Below are 17366 nucleotides of genomic sequence, written 5' to 3'. Positions count from 1 at the left end.
TTGCAGAAATGTAAAAAAAACTCGCATACCTCACCAAACCAAACCCAACCTATCCTAACCATCACCGAAATCAAAGAATTCGACATTGCAATATTATACACAAAACTCGCTTATCTCACCAAACCTAACCCAACCTAGGCTAACTATCACCAACATCAAAGAATTCGACATTGCAAAAATATACGCAATACTCGCTTACCTCACCAAAACTAACCCAACCTAGCATAACGATCACGTAAATCAAAGAATCCGACATTGCAAAAATATACACAAAACTCGCTTTCCTCACCAAACCTAACCCAACCTAGCCGAACTATCACTGAAATTAAAGAAATTGACATTGCAAAAAAATACACAAAACCCGCTTTCCTCACGAAACCTAACCCAACCAAGCCTAACTTTTACCGAAATCAATGAATTCTACAATGCAGAAATGTAAAACAAACTCGCATACCTCAACAAACCTAACTCAACCTAACCTAACCATCCCCGAAATCAAAGAAATTGAGATTGTAGGATTTACACAAAAGTCGCTTACCTCACCAAACCTAACCCACCCTAGCCTAACTATCACCGAAATCAAAGAATTCGAAAATGCAAAAATATACACAAAACTCGATTTTCTAACCAAACCTAACCCAACCTAGCCTAACGTTTACCGAAATCAAAGAATTCGACATTGCAGAAATATAAAAAAAACTCGCTTACATCACCAAAACTAACCCAACCTTACCTAACCATCACCGAAATCAAACATTTTGAGATTTTCACAGAATTCGCTAACCTCACCATACCTAACCCAACCTAGCCCAACTATCTCAAAGAAATTGACATTGCAAAAATATACACAAAACTCGCTAAATTAAAGAATGTAAAACAAACTGGCATACCTCACCAAACCTAACCCAACCTAACCTAACCATCACCAAAATCAAAGAATTTGAGATTGTAAGATTTAAACAAAATTCGCTTAACTCACCAAATTTAACCCAACCTAGCCTAACTATCACCGAAATCAAAGAATTCGACATTGCAAAAATATACACAAAACTCGCTTTCCTCACCAAACCTAACCCAACCTAGCCTAACTTTTACCGAAATCAAGGAATTCGACATTGCAGAAATATTACAAAAACTCGCATAACTCACCAAATCTAACCCAACCTTACCTAACCATCACCGAAATCAAAGAATTTGAGATTGTGGGATTTACACAAAAGTCACTTACCTCACCAAACCTAACCCACCCTAGCCAAATTATCACCGAAATCAAAGAATTCGAGATTGTTAGATTTACACAAAAGTCGCTAACCTCACCAAACCTAACCCACCCTAGCCTCACTATCACCGAAATCAAGGAATTCGACATTGCAAAAATATACACAAAACTCGCTTACCTCATTAAACCTAACCCAACCTAGCCTAACTATCACCGAAATCAAAGAAATTGACATTGCAAAAATATACACAAAACTCGCTTTCCTCACCAAACCTAACCCAACCTAACCTAACCATCACCGAAATTGAAGAATTTGTGATTGTAAGATTTACACAAAATTTGCTTAACTCACCAAACCTAACCGAACCTAGCCTAACTTTCACCGAAATCAAAGAAATCGACATTGCAAATATATACACAAAACTCGCTTACCTCACCAAACCTAACCCAACCTAGCCTAACTATCACCGAAATCAAAGAATTCGACATTGCAAAATTATACACAAAACTCGATTATCTCAACATACCTAACCCAACCTAGCCTAACTATCACCGAAATCAAAGAATTCGACATTGCAGAAATGTAAAAAAAACTCGCATACCTCACCAAACCAAACCCAACCTATCCTAACCATCACCGAAATCAAAGAATTCGACATTGCAATATTATACACAAAACTCGCTTATCTCACCAAACCTAACCCAACCTAGGCTAACTATCACCAACATCAAAGAATTCGACATTGCAAAAATATACGCAATACTCGCTTACCTCACCAAAACTAACCCAACCTAGCATAACGATCACGTAAATCAAAGAATCCGACATTGCAAAAATATACACAAAACTCGCTTTTCTCACCAAACCTAACCCAACCTAGCCGAACTATCACTGAAATTAAAGAAATTGACATTGCAAAAAAATACACAAAACCCGCTTTCCTCACGAAACCTAACCCAACCTAGCCTAACTTTTACCGAAATCAATGAATTCTACAAAGCAGAAATGTAAAACAAACTCGCATACCTCAACAAACCTAACTCAACCTAACCTAACCATCCCCGAAATCAAAGAAATTGAGATTGTAGGATTTACACAAAAGTCGCTTACCTCACCAAACCTAACCCACCCTAGCCTAACTATCTCCGAAATCAAAGAATTCGAAAATGCAAAAATATACACAAAACTCGATTTTCTAACCAAACCTAACCCAACCTAGCCTAACGTTTACCGAAATCAAAGAATTCGACATTGCAGAAATATAAAAAAAACTCGCTTACATCACCAAAACTAACCCAACCTAACCTAACCATCACCGAAATCAAACATTTTGAGATTTTCACAGAATTCGCTAACCTCACCATACCTAACCCAACCTAGCCCAACTATCTCAAAGAAATTGACATTGCAAAAATATACACAAAACTCGCTAAATTAAAGAATGTAAAACAAACTGGCATACCTCACCAAACCTAACCCAACCTAACCTAACCATCACCAAAATCAAAGAATTTGAGATTGTAAGATTTAAACAAAATTCGCTTAACTCACCAAATTTAACCCAACCTAGCCTAACTATCACCGAAATCAAAGAATTCGACATTGCAAAAATATACACAAAACTCGCTTTCCTCACCAAACCTAACCCAACCTAGCCTAACTTTTACCGAAATCAAGGAATTCGACATTGCAGAAATATTACAAAAACTCGCATAACTCACCAAATCTAACCCAACCTTACCTAACCATCACCGAAATCAAAGAATTTGAGATTGTGGGATTTACACAAAAGTCGCTTACCTCACCAAACCTAACCCACCCTAGCCTAACTATCACCGAAATCAAAGAATTCGAAAATGCAAAAATATACACAAAACTCGATTTTCTAACCAAACCTAACCCAACCTAGCCTAACGTTTACCGAAATCAAAGAATTCGACATTGCAGAAATATAAAAAAAACTCGCTTACATCACCAAAACTAACCCAACCTAACCTAACCATCACCGAAATCAAACATTTTGAGATTTTCACAGAATTCGCTAACCTCACCATACCTAACCCAACCTAGCCCAACTATCTCAAAGAAATTGACATTGCAAAAATATACACAAAACTCGCTAAATTAAAGAATGTAAAACAAACTGGCATACCTCACCAAACCTAACCCAACCTAACCTAACCATCACCAAAATCAAAGAATTTGAGATTGTAAGATTTAAACAAAATTCGCTTAACTCACCAAATTTAACCCAACCTAGCCTAACTATCACCGAAATCAAAGAATTCGACATTGCAAAAATATACACAAAACTCGCTTTCCTCACCAAACCTAACCCAACCTAGCCTAACTTTTACCGAAATCAAGGAATTCGACATTGCAGAAATATTACAAAAACTCGCATAACTCACCAAATCTAACCCAACCTTACCTAACCATCACCGAAATCAAAGAATTTGAGATTGTGGGATTTACACAAAAGTCACTTACCTCACCAAACCTAACCCACCCTAGCCAAATTATCACCGAAATCAAAGAATTCGAGATTGTTAGATTTACACAAAAGTCGCTAACCTCACCAAACCTAACCCACCCTAGCCTCACTATCACCGAAATCAAGGAATTCGACATTGCAAAAATATACACAAAACTCGCTTACCTCATTAAACCTAACCCAACCTAGCCTAACTATCACCGAAATCAAAGAATTCGACATTGCAGAAATGTAAAAAAAACTCGCATACCTCACCAAACCAAACCCAACCTATCCTAACCATCACCGAAATCAAAGAATTCGACATTGCAATATTATACACAAAACTCGCTTATCTCACCAAACCTAACCCAACCTAGGCTAACTATCACCAACATCAAAGAATTCGACATTGCAAAAATATACGCAATACTCGCTTACCTCACCAAAACTAACCCAACCTAGCATAACGATCACGTAAATCAAAGAATCCGACATTGCAAAAATATACACAAAACTCGCTTTTCTCACCAAACCTAACCCAACCTAGCCGAACTATCACTGAAATTAAAGAAATTGACATTGCAAAAAAATACACAAAACCCGCTTTCCTCACGAAACCTAACCCAACCTAGCCTAACTTTTACCGAAATCAATGAATTCTACAAAGCAGAAATGTAAAACAAACTCGCATACCTCAACAAACCTAACTCAACCTAACCTAACCATCCCCGAAATCAAAGAAATTGAGATTGTAGGATTTACACAAAAGTCGCTTACCTCACCAAACCTAACCCACCCTAGCCTAACTATCTCCGAAATCAAAGAATTCGAAAATGCAAAAATATACACAAAACTCGATTTTCTAACCAAACCTAACCCAACCTAGCCTAACGTTTACCGAAATCAAAGAATTCGACATTGCAGAAATATAAAAAAAACTCGCTTACATCACCAAAACTAACCCAACCTAACCTAACCATCACCGAAATCAAACATTTTGAGATTTTCACAGAATTCGCTAACCTCACCATACCTAACCCAACCTAGCCCAACTATCTCAAAGAAATTGACATTGCAAAAATATACACAAAACTCGCTAAATTAAAGAATGTAAAACAAACTGGCATACCTCACCAAACCTAACCCAACCTAACCTAACCATCACCAAAATCAAAGAATTTGAGATTGTAAGATTTAAACAAAATTCGCTTAACTCACCAAATTTAACCCAACCTAGCCTAACTATCACCGAAATCAAAGAATTCGACATTGCAAAAATATACACAAAACTCGCTTTCCTCACCAAACCTAACCCAACCTAGCCTAACTTTTACCGAAATCAAGGAATTCGACATTGCAGAAATATTACAAAAACTCGCATAACTCACCAAATCTAACCCAACCTTACCTAACCATCACCGAAATCAAAGAATTTGAGATTGTGGGATTTACACAAAAGTCACTTACCTCACCAAACCTAACCCACCCTAGCCAAATTATCACCGAAATCAAAGAATTCGAGATTGTTAGATTTACACAAAAGTCGCTAACCTCACCAAACCTAACCCACCCTAGCCTCACTATCACCGAAATCAAGGAATTCGACATTGCAAAAATATACACAAAACTCGCTTACCTCATTAAACCTAACCCAACCTAGCCTAACTATCACCGAAATCAAAGAAATTGACATTGCAAAAATATACACAAAACTCGCTTTCCTCACCAAACCTAACCCAACCTAGCCTAACTTTTACCGAAATCAAAGAATTCCACATTGCAGAAATGTAAAACAAACCCTCATACCTCACCAAACCTAACCCAACCTAACCTAACCATCACCAAAATCAAAGAATTTGAGATTGTAAGATTTAAACAAAATTCGCTTAACTCACCAAATTTAACCCAACCTAGCCTAACTATCACCGAAATCAAAGAATTCGACATTGCAAAAATATACACAAAACTCGCTTTCCTCACCAAACCTAACCCAACCTAGCCTAACTTTTACCGAAATCAAGGAATTCGACATTGCAGAAATATTACAAAAACTCGCATAACTCACCAAATCTAACCCAACCTTACCTAACCATCACCGAAATCAAAGAATTTGAGATTGTGGGATTTACACAAAAGTCACTTACCTCACCAAACCTAACCCACCCTAGCCAAATTATCACCGAAATCAAAGAATTCGAGATTGTTAGATTTACACAAAAGTCGCTAACCTCACCAAACCTAACCCACCCTAGCCTCACTATCACCGAAATCAAGGAATTCGACATTGCAAAAATATACACAAAACTCGCTTACCTCATTAAACCTAACCCAACCTAGCCTAACTATCACCGAAATCAAAGAATTCGACATTGCAGAAATGTAAAAAAAACTCGCATACCTCACCAAACCAAACCCAACCTATCCTAACCATCACCGAAATCAAAGAATTCGACATTGCAATATTATACACAAAACTCGCTTATCTCACCAAACCTAACCCAACCTAGGCTAACTATCACCAACATCAAAGAATTCGACATTGCAAAAATATACGCAATACTCGCTTACCTCACCAAAACTAACCCAACCTAGCATAACGATCACGTAAATCAAAGAATCCGACATTGCAAAAATATACACAAAACTCGCTTTTCTCACCAAACCTAACCCAACCTAGCCGAACTATCACTGAAATTAAAGAAATTGACATTGCAAAAAAATACACAAAACCCGCTTTCCTCACGAAACCTAACCCAACCTAGCCTAACTTTTACCGAAATCAATGAATTCTACAAAGCAGAAATGTAAAACAAACTCGCATACCTCAACAAACCTAACTCAACCTAACCTAACCATCCCCGAAATCAAAGAAATTGAGATTGTAGGATTTACACAAAAGTCGCTTACCTCACCAAACCTAACCCACCCTAGCCTAACTATCTCCGAAATCAAAGAATTCGAAAATGCAAAAATATACACAAAACTCGATTTTCTAACCAAACCTAACCCAACCTAGCCTAACGTTTACCGAAATCAAAGAATTCGACATTGCAGAAATATAAAAAAAACTCGCTTACATCACCAAAACTAACCCAACCTAACCTAACCATCACCGAAATCAAACATTTTGAGATTTTCACAGAATTCGCTAACCTCACCATACCTAACCCAACCTAGCCCAACTATCTCAAAGAAATTGACATTGCAAAAATATACACAAAACTCGCTAAATTAAAGAATGTAAAACAAACTGGCATACCTCACCAAACCTAACCCAACCTAACCTAACCATCACCAAAATCAAAGAATTTGAGATTGTAAGATTTAAACAAAATTCGCTTAACTCACCAAATTTAACCCAACCTAGCCTAACTATCACCGAAATCAAAGAATTCGACATTGCAAAAATATACACAAAACTCGCTTTCCTCACCAAACCTAACCCAACCTAGCCTAACTTTTACCGAAATCAAGGAATTCGACATTGCAGAAATATTACAAAAACTCGCATAACTCACCAAATCTAACCCAACCTTACCTAACCATCACCGAAATCAAAGAATTTGAGATTGTGGGATTTACACAAAAGTCACTTACCTCACCAAACCTAACCCACCCTAGCCAAATTATCACCGAAATCAAAGAATTCGAGATTGTTAGATTTACACAAAAGTCGCTAACCTCACCAAACCTAACCCACCCTAGCCTCACTATCACCGAAATCAAGGAATTCGACATTGCAAAAATATACACAAAACTCGCTTACCTCATTAAACCTAACCCAACCTAGCCTAACTATCACCGAAATCAAAGAAATTGACATTGCAAAAATATACACAAAACTCGCTTTCCTCACCAAACCTAACCCAACCTAGCCTAACTTTTACCGAAATCAAAGAATTCCACATTGCAGAAATGTAAAACAAACCCTCATACCTCACCAAACCTAACCCAACCTAACCTAACCATCACCAAAATCAAAGAATTTGAGATTGTAAGATTTACACAAAATTCGCTTAACTCACCAAACCTAACCCAACCAAGCCTATTTATCACCGAAATCAAAGAATTCGACATTGCAAAAATATACACAAAACTCGCTTTCTTCACCAAACTTAACCCAACCTAGCCTAACTTTTACCGAAATCAAAGAATTCGACATTGCAGAAATGTAAAAAAAACTCGCATACCTCACCAAACCGAACCCAACCTAACCTAACCATCACCGAAATTGAAGAATTTGTGATTGGAAGATTTACAAAAAAATTTGCTTTACTCACCAAACCTAACCCAACCTAGCCTAACTTTCACCGAAATCAAAGAAATCGACATTGCAAATATATACACAAAATACGCTTACCTCACCAAACCTAACCTAACCTAACCTAACCTAACCTAGCCTAACTATCACCGAAATCAAAGAATTCGACATTGCAAAATTATACACAAAACTCGATTATCTCACCAAACCTAACCCAACCTAGCCTAATTATCACCGAAATCAAAGAATTCGACATTGCAGAAATGTAAAAAAAACTCGCATACCTCACCAAACCTAACCCAACCTAACCTAACCATCACCGAAATCAAAGAATTCGACATTGCAATATTATACACAAAACTCGCTTATCTCACCAAACCTAACCCAACCTAGCCTAACTATCACCAAAATCAAAGAATTCGACATTGCAAAAATATACACAATACTCGCTTACCTCACCAAAACTAACCCAACCTAGCATAACTATCACCGAAATTAAAGAATTTGACATTGCAAAAATATACACAAAACTCGCTTTCCTCACCAAACCTAACCCAACCTAGTCTAACTTTTACCGAAATCAAAGAATTTGACATTGCAGAAATGTAAAACAAACTCGCAAACCTCAACAAACGTAACCCAACCTAACTTAACCATCACCAAATTCAAAGAATTTGAGATTGTAAGATTTACACAAAATTCGCTTAACTCACCAAACCTAACCCAACCTAGCCTAACTATCACCGAAATCAAAGAATTCGACATTGCAAAAATTCACACAAAACTCGCTTACCTCACCAAACCTAACCCACCCTAGCCTAACTATCACCGAAATCAAAGAATTCGACATTGCAGAAATGTAAAAAAAACTCGCATACCTCACCAAACCTAACCCAACCTAACCTAACCGTCACCGAAATCAAAGAATTCGACATTGCAAAATTATACACAAAACTCGCTTATCTCACCAAACCTAACCCAACCTAGCCTAACTATCACCGAAATCAAAGAATTCGACATTGCAGAAAAGTAAAAAAAACTCGCATACCTCACCAAACCTAACCCAACCTAACCTAACCATCACCGAAATCAAAGAATTCGACATTGCAATATTATACACAAAACTCGCTTATCTCACCAAACCTAACCCAACCTAGCCTAACTATCAACGAAATCAAAAAATTCGACATTGCAAAAAAATACACAAAACCCGATTTCCTCACTAAACCTAACCCAACCTAGCCTAACTTTTACCGAAATCAAAGAATTCTACAATGCAGAAATGTAAAACAAACTCGCATACCTCAACAAACCTAACTCAACCTAACCTAACCATCCCCGAAATCAAAGAATTTGAGATTGTAGGATTTACACAAAAGTCGCTTACCTCACCAAACCTAACCCACCCTAGCCTAACTATCACCGAAATCAAGGAATTCGACATTGCAAAAATATACACAAAACTCGCTTACCTCACCAAACCTAGGCCAACCTAGCCTAACTATCACCGAAATCAAAGAAATCGACATTGCAAAAATATACACAAAGCTCGCTTTCCTCACAAAACCTAACCCAACCTAACCTAACCATCACCGAAATCAAAGAATTTGAGATTGTAAGATTAACACAAAATTTGCTAAACTCACCAAACCTAACCCAACCTAGCCTAACTATCACCGAAATCAAAGAATTCGACATTGAAAAAATATACACAAAACTCGCTTTCCTCACCAAACCTAACCCAACCTAGCCTAACTTTTACCGAAATCAAGGAATTCGACACTGCATAAATATAACAAAAACTCGCATAACTCACCAAATCTAACCCAACCTTACCTAACCATCACCGAAATCAAAGAATTTGAGATTGTGGGATTTACACAAAAGTCACTTACCTCACCAAACCTAACCCACCCTAGCCTAACTATCACCGAAATCAAAGAATTAGAGATTGTTAGATTTACACAAAAGTCGCTAACCTCACCAAACCTAACCCACCCTAGCCTAACTATCACCGAAATCAAGGAATTCGACATTGCAAAAATATACACAAAACTCGCTTACCTCATTAAACCTAACCCAACCTAGCCTAACTATCACCGAAATCAAAGAAATTGACATTGCAAAAATATACACAAAACTCGCTTTCCTCACCAAACCTAACCCAACCTTGACTAACTTTTACCGAAATCAAAGAATTCCACATTGCAGAAATGTAAAACAAACCCTCATACCTCACCAAACCTAACCCAACCTAACCTAACCATCACCGAAATTGAAGAATTTGTGATTGTAAGATTTACACAAAATTTGCTTAACTCACCAAACCTAACCCAACCTAGCCTAACTTTCACTGAAATCAAAGAAATCGACATTGCAAATATATACACAAAACTCGCTTATCTCACCAAACCTAACCCAACCTAGCCTAACTATCACCAAAATCAAAGAATTCGACATTGCAAAAATATACACAATACTCGCTTACCTCACCAAAACTAACCCAACCTAGCATAACTATCACCGAAATTAAAGAATTCGACATTGCAAAAATATACACAAAACTCGCTTTCCTCACCAAACCTAACCCAACCTAGGCTAACTTTTACCGAAATCAAAGAATTTGACATTGCAGAAATGTAAAACAAACTCGCAAACCTCAACAAACCTAACCCAACCTAACTTTACCATCACCAAATTCAAAGAATTTGAGATTGTAAGATTTACACAAAATTCGCTTAACTCACCAAACCTAACCCAACCTAGCCTAACTATCACCGAAATCAAAGAATTCGACATTGCAAAAATATACACAAAACCCCCCTTCCTCACCAAACCTAACCCACCCTAGCCTAACTATCACCGAAATCAAAGAATTCGACATTGCAGAAATGTAAAAAAAACTTGCATACCTCACCAAACCTAACCCAACCTAACCTAACCATCACCGAAATCAAAGAATTCGACATTGCAAAATTATACACAAAACTCGCTTATCTCAACAAACCTAACCTAACCTAGCCTAACTTTAACCGAAATCAAAGAAATCGACATTGCAGAAATGTAAAAAAAACTCGCATACCACACCAAACCTTACCAAACCTGACCTAACCATCACCGAAATCAAAGAATTTAAGATTGTAAGATTTACACAAAAGTCGCTTACCTCACCAGACCTAACCCACCCTAGCCTTACTATCACCGAAATCAAAAATTTCGACATTGCAAAAATATACACAAAGCTCGCTTTCCTCACCAAACCTAACCCAGCCTAGCCTAACTTTTACCGAACTCAAAGAAGTCGACATTGCAGAAATGTAAAAAAAACTCGCATACCACACCAAACCTAACCCAACCTAACCTAACCATCACCGAAATCAAATAATTTGAGATTGTAAGATTTACACAAAAGTCGCTTACCTCACCAAACCTAACCCAACCTAACCTTACCATCACCGAAATTAAATAATTCGAGATTGTTAGTTTTACACAAAAGTCGCTTACCTCACCAAACCTAACCCACCCTAGCCTAACTATCACCAAAATCAAGGAATTCGACATTGCAAAAATATACACAAAACTCGCTTACCTCACCAAACCTAACCCAACCTAGCCTAACTATCACCGAAATCAAAGAAATTGACATTGCAAAAATATACACAAAGCTCGCTTTCCTCACCAAACCTAACCCAATCTAGCCTAACTTTTACCGAAATCAAAGAATTCGACATTGCAGAAATGTAAAAAAAACTCGAATACCTCACCAAACCTAACCCAACCTAACCTAACCATCACCGAAATCAAAGAATTTGAGATTGTAAGATTTACACAAAATTTGCTAAACTCACCAAACCTAACCCAACCTAGCCTAACTATCACCGAAATCAAAGAATTCGACATAGAAAAAATATACACAAAACTCGCTTTCCTCACCAAACCTAACCCAACCTAGCCTAACTTTTACCGAAATCAAGGAATTCGACACTGCATAAATATAACAAAAACTCGCATAACTCACCAAATCTAACCCAACCTTACCTAACCATCACCGAAATCAAAGAATTTGAGATTGTGGGATTTACACAAAAGTCACTTACCTCACCAAACCTAACCCACCCTAGCCTAACTATCACCGAAATCAAAGAATTCGAGATTGTTAGATTTACACAAAAGTCGCTAACCTCACCAAACCTAACCCACCCTAGCCTAACTATCACCGAAATCAAGGAATTCGACATTGCAAAAATATACACAAAAGTTGCTAACCTCACCAAACCTAACCCATCCTAGCCTAACTATCACCGAAATCAAAGAATTCGACATTGCAAAAATATACACAATACTCGCTTACCTCACAAAAACTAACCCAACCTAGCATAACTATCACCGAAATCAAAGAATTCGACATTGCAAAAATATACACATAACTCGCTTTTCTCACCAAACCTAACCCAACTCAGCCTTACTTTTACCGAAATAAAAGAATTCAACATTGCAGAAATGTAAAACAAACTCGCATACCTCACCATACCTAACCCAACCTAGCCTAACTATCTCAAAGAAATTGACATTGCAAAAATATACACAAAACTCGCTTTCCTCACCAAACCTAACCCAACCTAGCCTAACTTTTACCGAAATCAAAGAATTCAACATTGCAGAAATGTAAAAAAAACTCGCATACCTCACCAAACCTAACCCAACCTAACCTAACCATCACCGAGATTGAAGAATTTTTGATTGTAAGATTTACAAAAAACTCGCTTATCTCACCAAACCTAACCCAACCTAACCTAACTTTCACCGAAATCAAAGAAATCGATATTGCAAAATTATACAAAAAACTCGTTTATCTCACCAAACCTAACCCAACCTAGGCTAACTTTCACCGAAATCAAAGAATTCGACATTGCAAAAATATACACAAAACTCGCTTACTTCACCAAACCTAACCCAACCTAGCCTAACTTTTACCGAAATCAAAGAATTCGACATTGCAAAAATATGAAAAAAAACTCGATTACCTCATCAAACCTAACCCAACCTTACTTTACCATCACGGAAATCAAAGAATTTGAGATTGTAAGATTTACTTTAAATTCGCTAACCTCACCAAACCTAACTCAACCTAGCCTTACTATCACCGAAAAAAAAGGATTCGACATTGCAAAAATATAAAAAAAAATCTAACCTAACCACACCGTAATCAAAGAATTTGAGATTGTAAGATTTACACAAAATTTGCTTACTTCACTTACTCTAACCCAACCTAGCCTTAGTATCACCGAAATCAAAGAATTCGACATTGCAAAAATATACACAAAATTCGCTATCCTTACCAAACCTAACCCAACCAAGCCTCACTTTTACCAAAATCAAAGAATTCGACATTGCAAAAATATAGAAAAAACTCGCTTACCTCACCAAACCTTACCCAACCTAACCTAACCATCACCGAAATCAAAGATTTCGAGATTGTAACATTTACACAAAATTCGCTAACTTAACCAAACCTAACCCAACCTAGCCTCACTTTTACCGAAATCAATGAATTCGACATTGCAAAAATATAAAAAATACTCGCTAACCTCACCAAACCTAACCCAACCTAACCTAATCATCACCGAAATCAAAGAATTTGAGATTGTCAGATTTACACAAAATTTGCTAACCTCACCAAACCTAACCCAACCTAACCTAACCATCACTGAAATTAAAGAATTTGAGATTGTAAGATTTACTTTAAATTCGGTAACCTCACCAATTCTAACTCAACCTAGCCTAACTATCACCAAAATCAAAGAATTCGACATTGCAGAAATATAAAAAAACTCGCTTACCTTACCAAACCTATTCCAACCTAGCCTTACTTTTACCGAAATCAAAGAATTCGACATTGCAAAAAAAAAAACTCGCTTACCTCAACAAACCTAACCCAACCTAAGCTAACCATCACGGAAATCAAAGAATTTGAGATTGGTAGATTTACACAACATTCGCTTACCTCACCAAACCTAACCTAACCTAACCTAACCACACCGAAATCAAAGAATTTGAGATTGTAAGATTTACACAAAATTTGCTTACTTCACTTACTCTTACCCAACCTAGCCTTAGTATCACCGAAATCAAAGAATTCGACATTGCAAAAATATACACAAAATTCGCTATCCTTACCAAACCTAACCCAACCAAGCCTCACTTTTACCAAAATCAAAGAATTCGACATTGCAAAAATATAGAAAAAACTCGCTTACCTCACCAAACCTTACCCAACCTAACCTAACCATCACCGAAATCAAAGAATTCGAGATTGTAACATTTACACAAAATTCGCTAACTTAACCAAACCTAACCCAACCTAGCCTCACTTTTACCGAAATCAATGAATTCGACATTGCAAAAATATAAAAAAAACTCGCTAACCTCACCAAACCTAACCCAACCTAACCTAATCATCACCGAAATCAAAGAATTTGAGATTGTCAGATTTACACAAAATTTGCTAACCTCACCAAACCTAACCCAACCTAACCTAACCATCACTGAAATTAAAGAATTTGAGATTGTAAGATTTACTTTAAATTCGGTAACCTCACTAAACCTAACTCAACCTAGCCTAACTATCACCAAAATCAAAGAATTCGACATTGCAGAAATATAAAAAAAACTCGCTTACCTTACCAAACCTATTCCAACCTAGCCTTACTTTTACCGAAATCAAAGAATTCGACATTGCAAAAAAAAAAACTCGCTTACCTCAACAAACCTAACCCAACCTAAGCTAACCATCACGGAAATCAAAGAATTTGAGATTGGTAGATTTACACAACATTCGCTTACCTCACCAAACCTAACCTAACCTAACCTAACCACACCGAAATCAAAGAATTTGAGATTGTAAGATTTACACAAAATTTGCTTACTTCACTTACTCTAACCCAACCTAGCCTTAGTATCACCGAAATCAAAGAATTCGACATTGCAAAAATATACACAAAATTCGCTATCCTCACCAAACCTAACCCAACCAAGCCTCACTTTTACCAAAATCAAAGAATTCGACATTGCAAAAATATAGAAAAAACTCGCTTACCTCACCAAACCTTACCCAACCTAACCTAACTATCACCGAAATCAAAGAATTCGAGATTGTTAGATTTACATTAAATTCGCTAACCTCACCAAACCTAACCCAACCTAACCTATCCATCACCGAAATCAAAGAATTTGAGATTGTTACATTTACACAAAATTCGCCAACTTAACCAAACCTAACCCAACCTAGCCTCACTTTTACTGAAATCAACGAATTTGACATTGCAAAAATATAAAAAAAAACTCGCTCACCTCACCAAACCTAACCCAACCTAACCTAATCATCACCGAAATCAAAGAATTTGAGATTGTAAGATTTACACAAAATTTGCTAACCTCACCAAACCTAACCCAACCTAGCCTAACTATCACTGAAATCAATGAATTCGACATTGCAAAAATATTCACAAAACTCGCTTACCTCGCCAAACCTAACCCAACCTCACCTTACCATCACTAAAATCAAAGAATTTGAGATTGTTAAATTTACACAAAATTCGCTTACCTCACCAAACGTAACCCAACCTAGCCTTATTATTACCGAAATAAAAGAATTCGACATTGCAAATATATACACAAAACTCGCTTACTTCACCAAACCTCACCCAACCTAACCTTACCATCACCGAAATCAAAGAATTCGACAATTTAAAAATAAAAAAAAAACTAGGTAACTTCACCAAACCTAACCATCACGGAAATCAAAGAATTTGAGATTGAAAGATTTGCACAAAATTTCCTTACCTCACCAAACCTAACCCAACCTAACCTTACCATCACTGAAATTAAAGAATTTGAGATTGTAAGATTTACTTTAAATTCGGTAACCTCACCAAACCTAACTCAACCTAGCCTAACTATCACCAAAATCAAAGAATTTGACATTGCAGAAATATAAAAAAAACTCGCTTACCTTACCAAACCTATTCCAACCTAGCCTTACTTTTACCGAAATCAAAGAATTCGACATTGCAAAAAAAAAAACTCGCTTACCTCAACAAACCTAACCCAATCTAAGCTAACCATCACCGAAATCAAAGAATTTGAGATTGTAAGATTTACACAAAATTTGCTTATTTCACTTATTCTAACCCAACCTAGCCTTAGTATCACCGAAATCAAAGAATTCGACATTGCAAAAATATACACAAAATTCGCTATCCTCACCAAACCTAATCCAACCAAGCCTCACTTTTACCAAAATCAAAGAATTCGACTTTGCAAAAATATAGAAAAAACTCGCTTACCTCACCAAACCTTACCCAACCTAACCTAACCATCACCGAAATCAAAGAATTCGAGATTGTAAGATTTACACAAAATTCGCTAACCTCACCAAACCTAACCCAGCCTAACCTATCCATCACCGAAATCAAAGAATTTGAGATTGTAAGATTTACACAAAATTCGCTAACCTCACTAAACCTAACCCAACCCAGCCTCACTTTCACCGAAATTAAAGAATTCGACATTGCAAAAATTTGAAAAAAAACTCGATTACCTCACCAAACCTAACCCAACCTAACCTTACCATCACGGAAATCAAAGAATTTGAGATTGTAAGATTTACTTTAAATTCGCTAACCTCACCAAACCTAACTCAACGTAGCCTAACTATCACCGAAAAAAAAGAATTCGACATTGCAAAAATATAAAAAAAAATCGCTTACCTCACCAAACCTAACCTAACCTAACCTAACCACACCGAAATCAAAGAATTTGAGATTGTAAGATTTACACAAAATTTGCTTTCTTCACTTATTCTAACCCAACCTAGCCTTAGTATCACCGAAATCAAAGAATTCGACATTGCAAAAATATACACAAAATTCGCTATCCTCACCAAACCTAACCCAACCAAGCCTCACTTTTACCAAAATCAAAGAATTCGACATTGCAAAAATATAGAAAAAACTCGCTTACCTCACCAAACCTTACCCAACCTAACCTAACTATCACCGAAATCAAAGAATTCGAGATTGTAAGATTTACATTAAATTCGCTAACCTCACCAAACCTAACCCAACCTAACCTATCCATCACCGAAATCAAAGAATTTGAGATTGTTACATTTACACAAAATTCGCCAACTTAACCAAACCTAACCCAACCTAGCCTCACTTTTACTGAAATCAACGAATTTGACATTGCAAAAATATAAAAAAAAACTCGCTCACCTCACCAAACCTAACCCAACCTAACCTAATCATCACCGAAAGCAAAGAATTTGAGATTGTAAGATTTACACAAAATTTGCTAACCTCACCAAACCTAACCCAACCTAGCCTAACTATCACTGAAATCAAAGAAT

This window comes from Arctopsyche grandis, chromosome 1 (assembly GCF_051622035.1).
Source record: "Arctopsyche grandis isolate Sample6627 chromosome 1, ASM5162203v2, whole genome shotgun sequence".
Taxonomy (NCBI): domain Eukaryota; kingdom Metazoa; phylum Arthropoda; class Insecta; order Trichoptera; family Hydropsychidae; genus Arctopsyche; species Arctopsyche grandis.
This window is presented reverse-complemented; position numbering follows the sequence as displayed.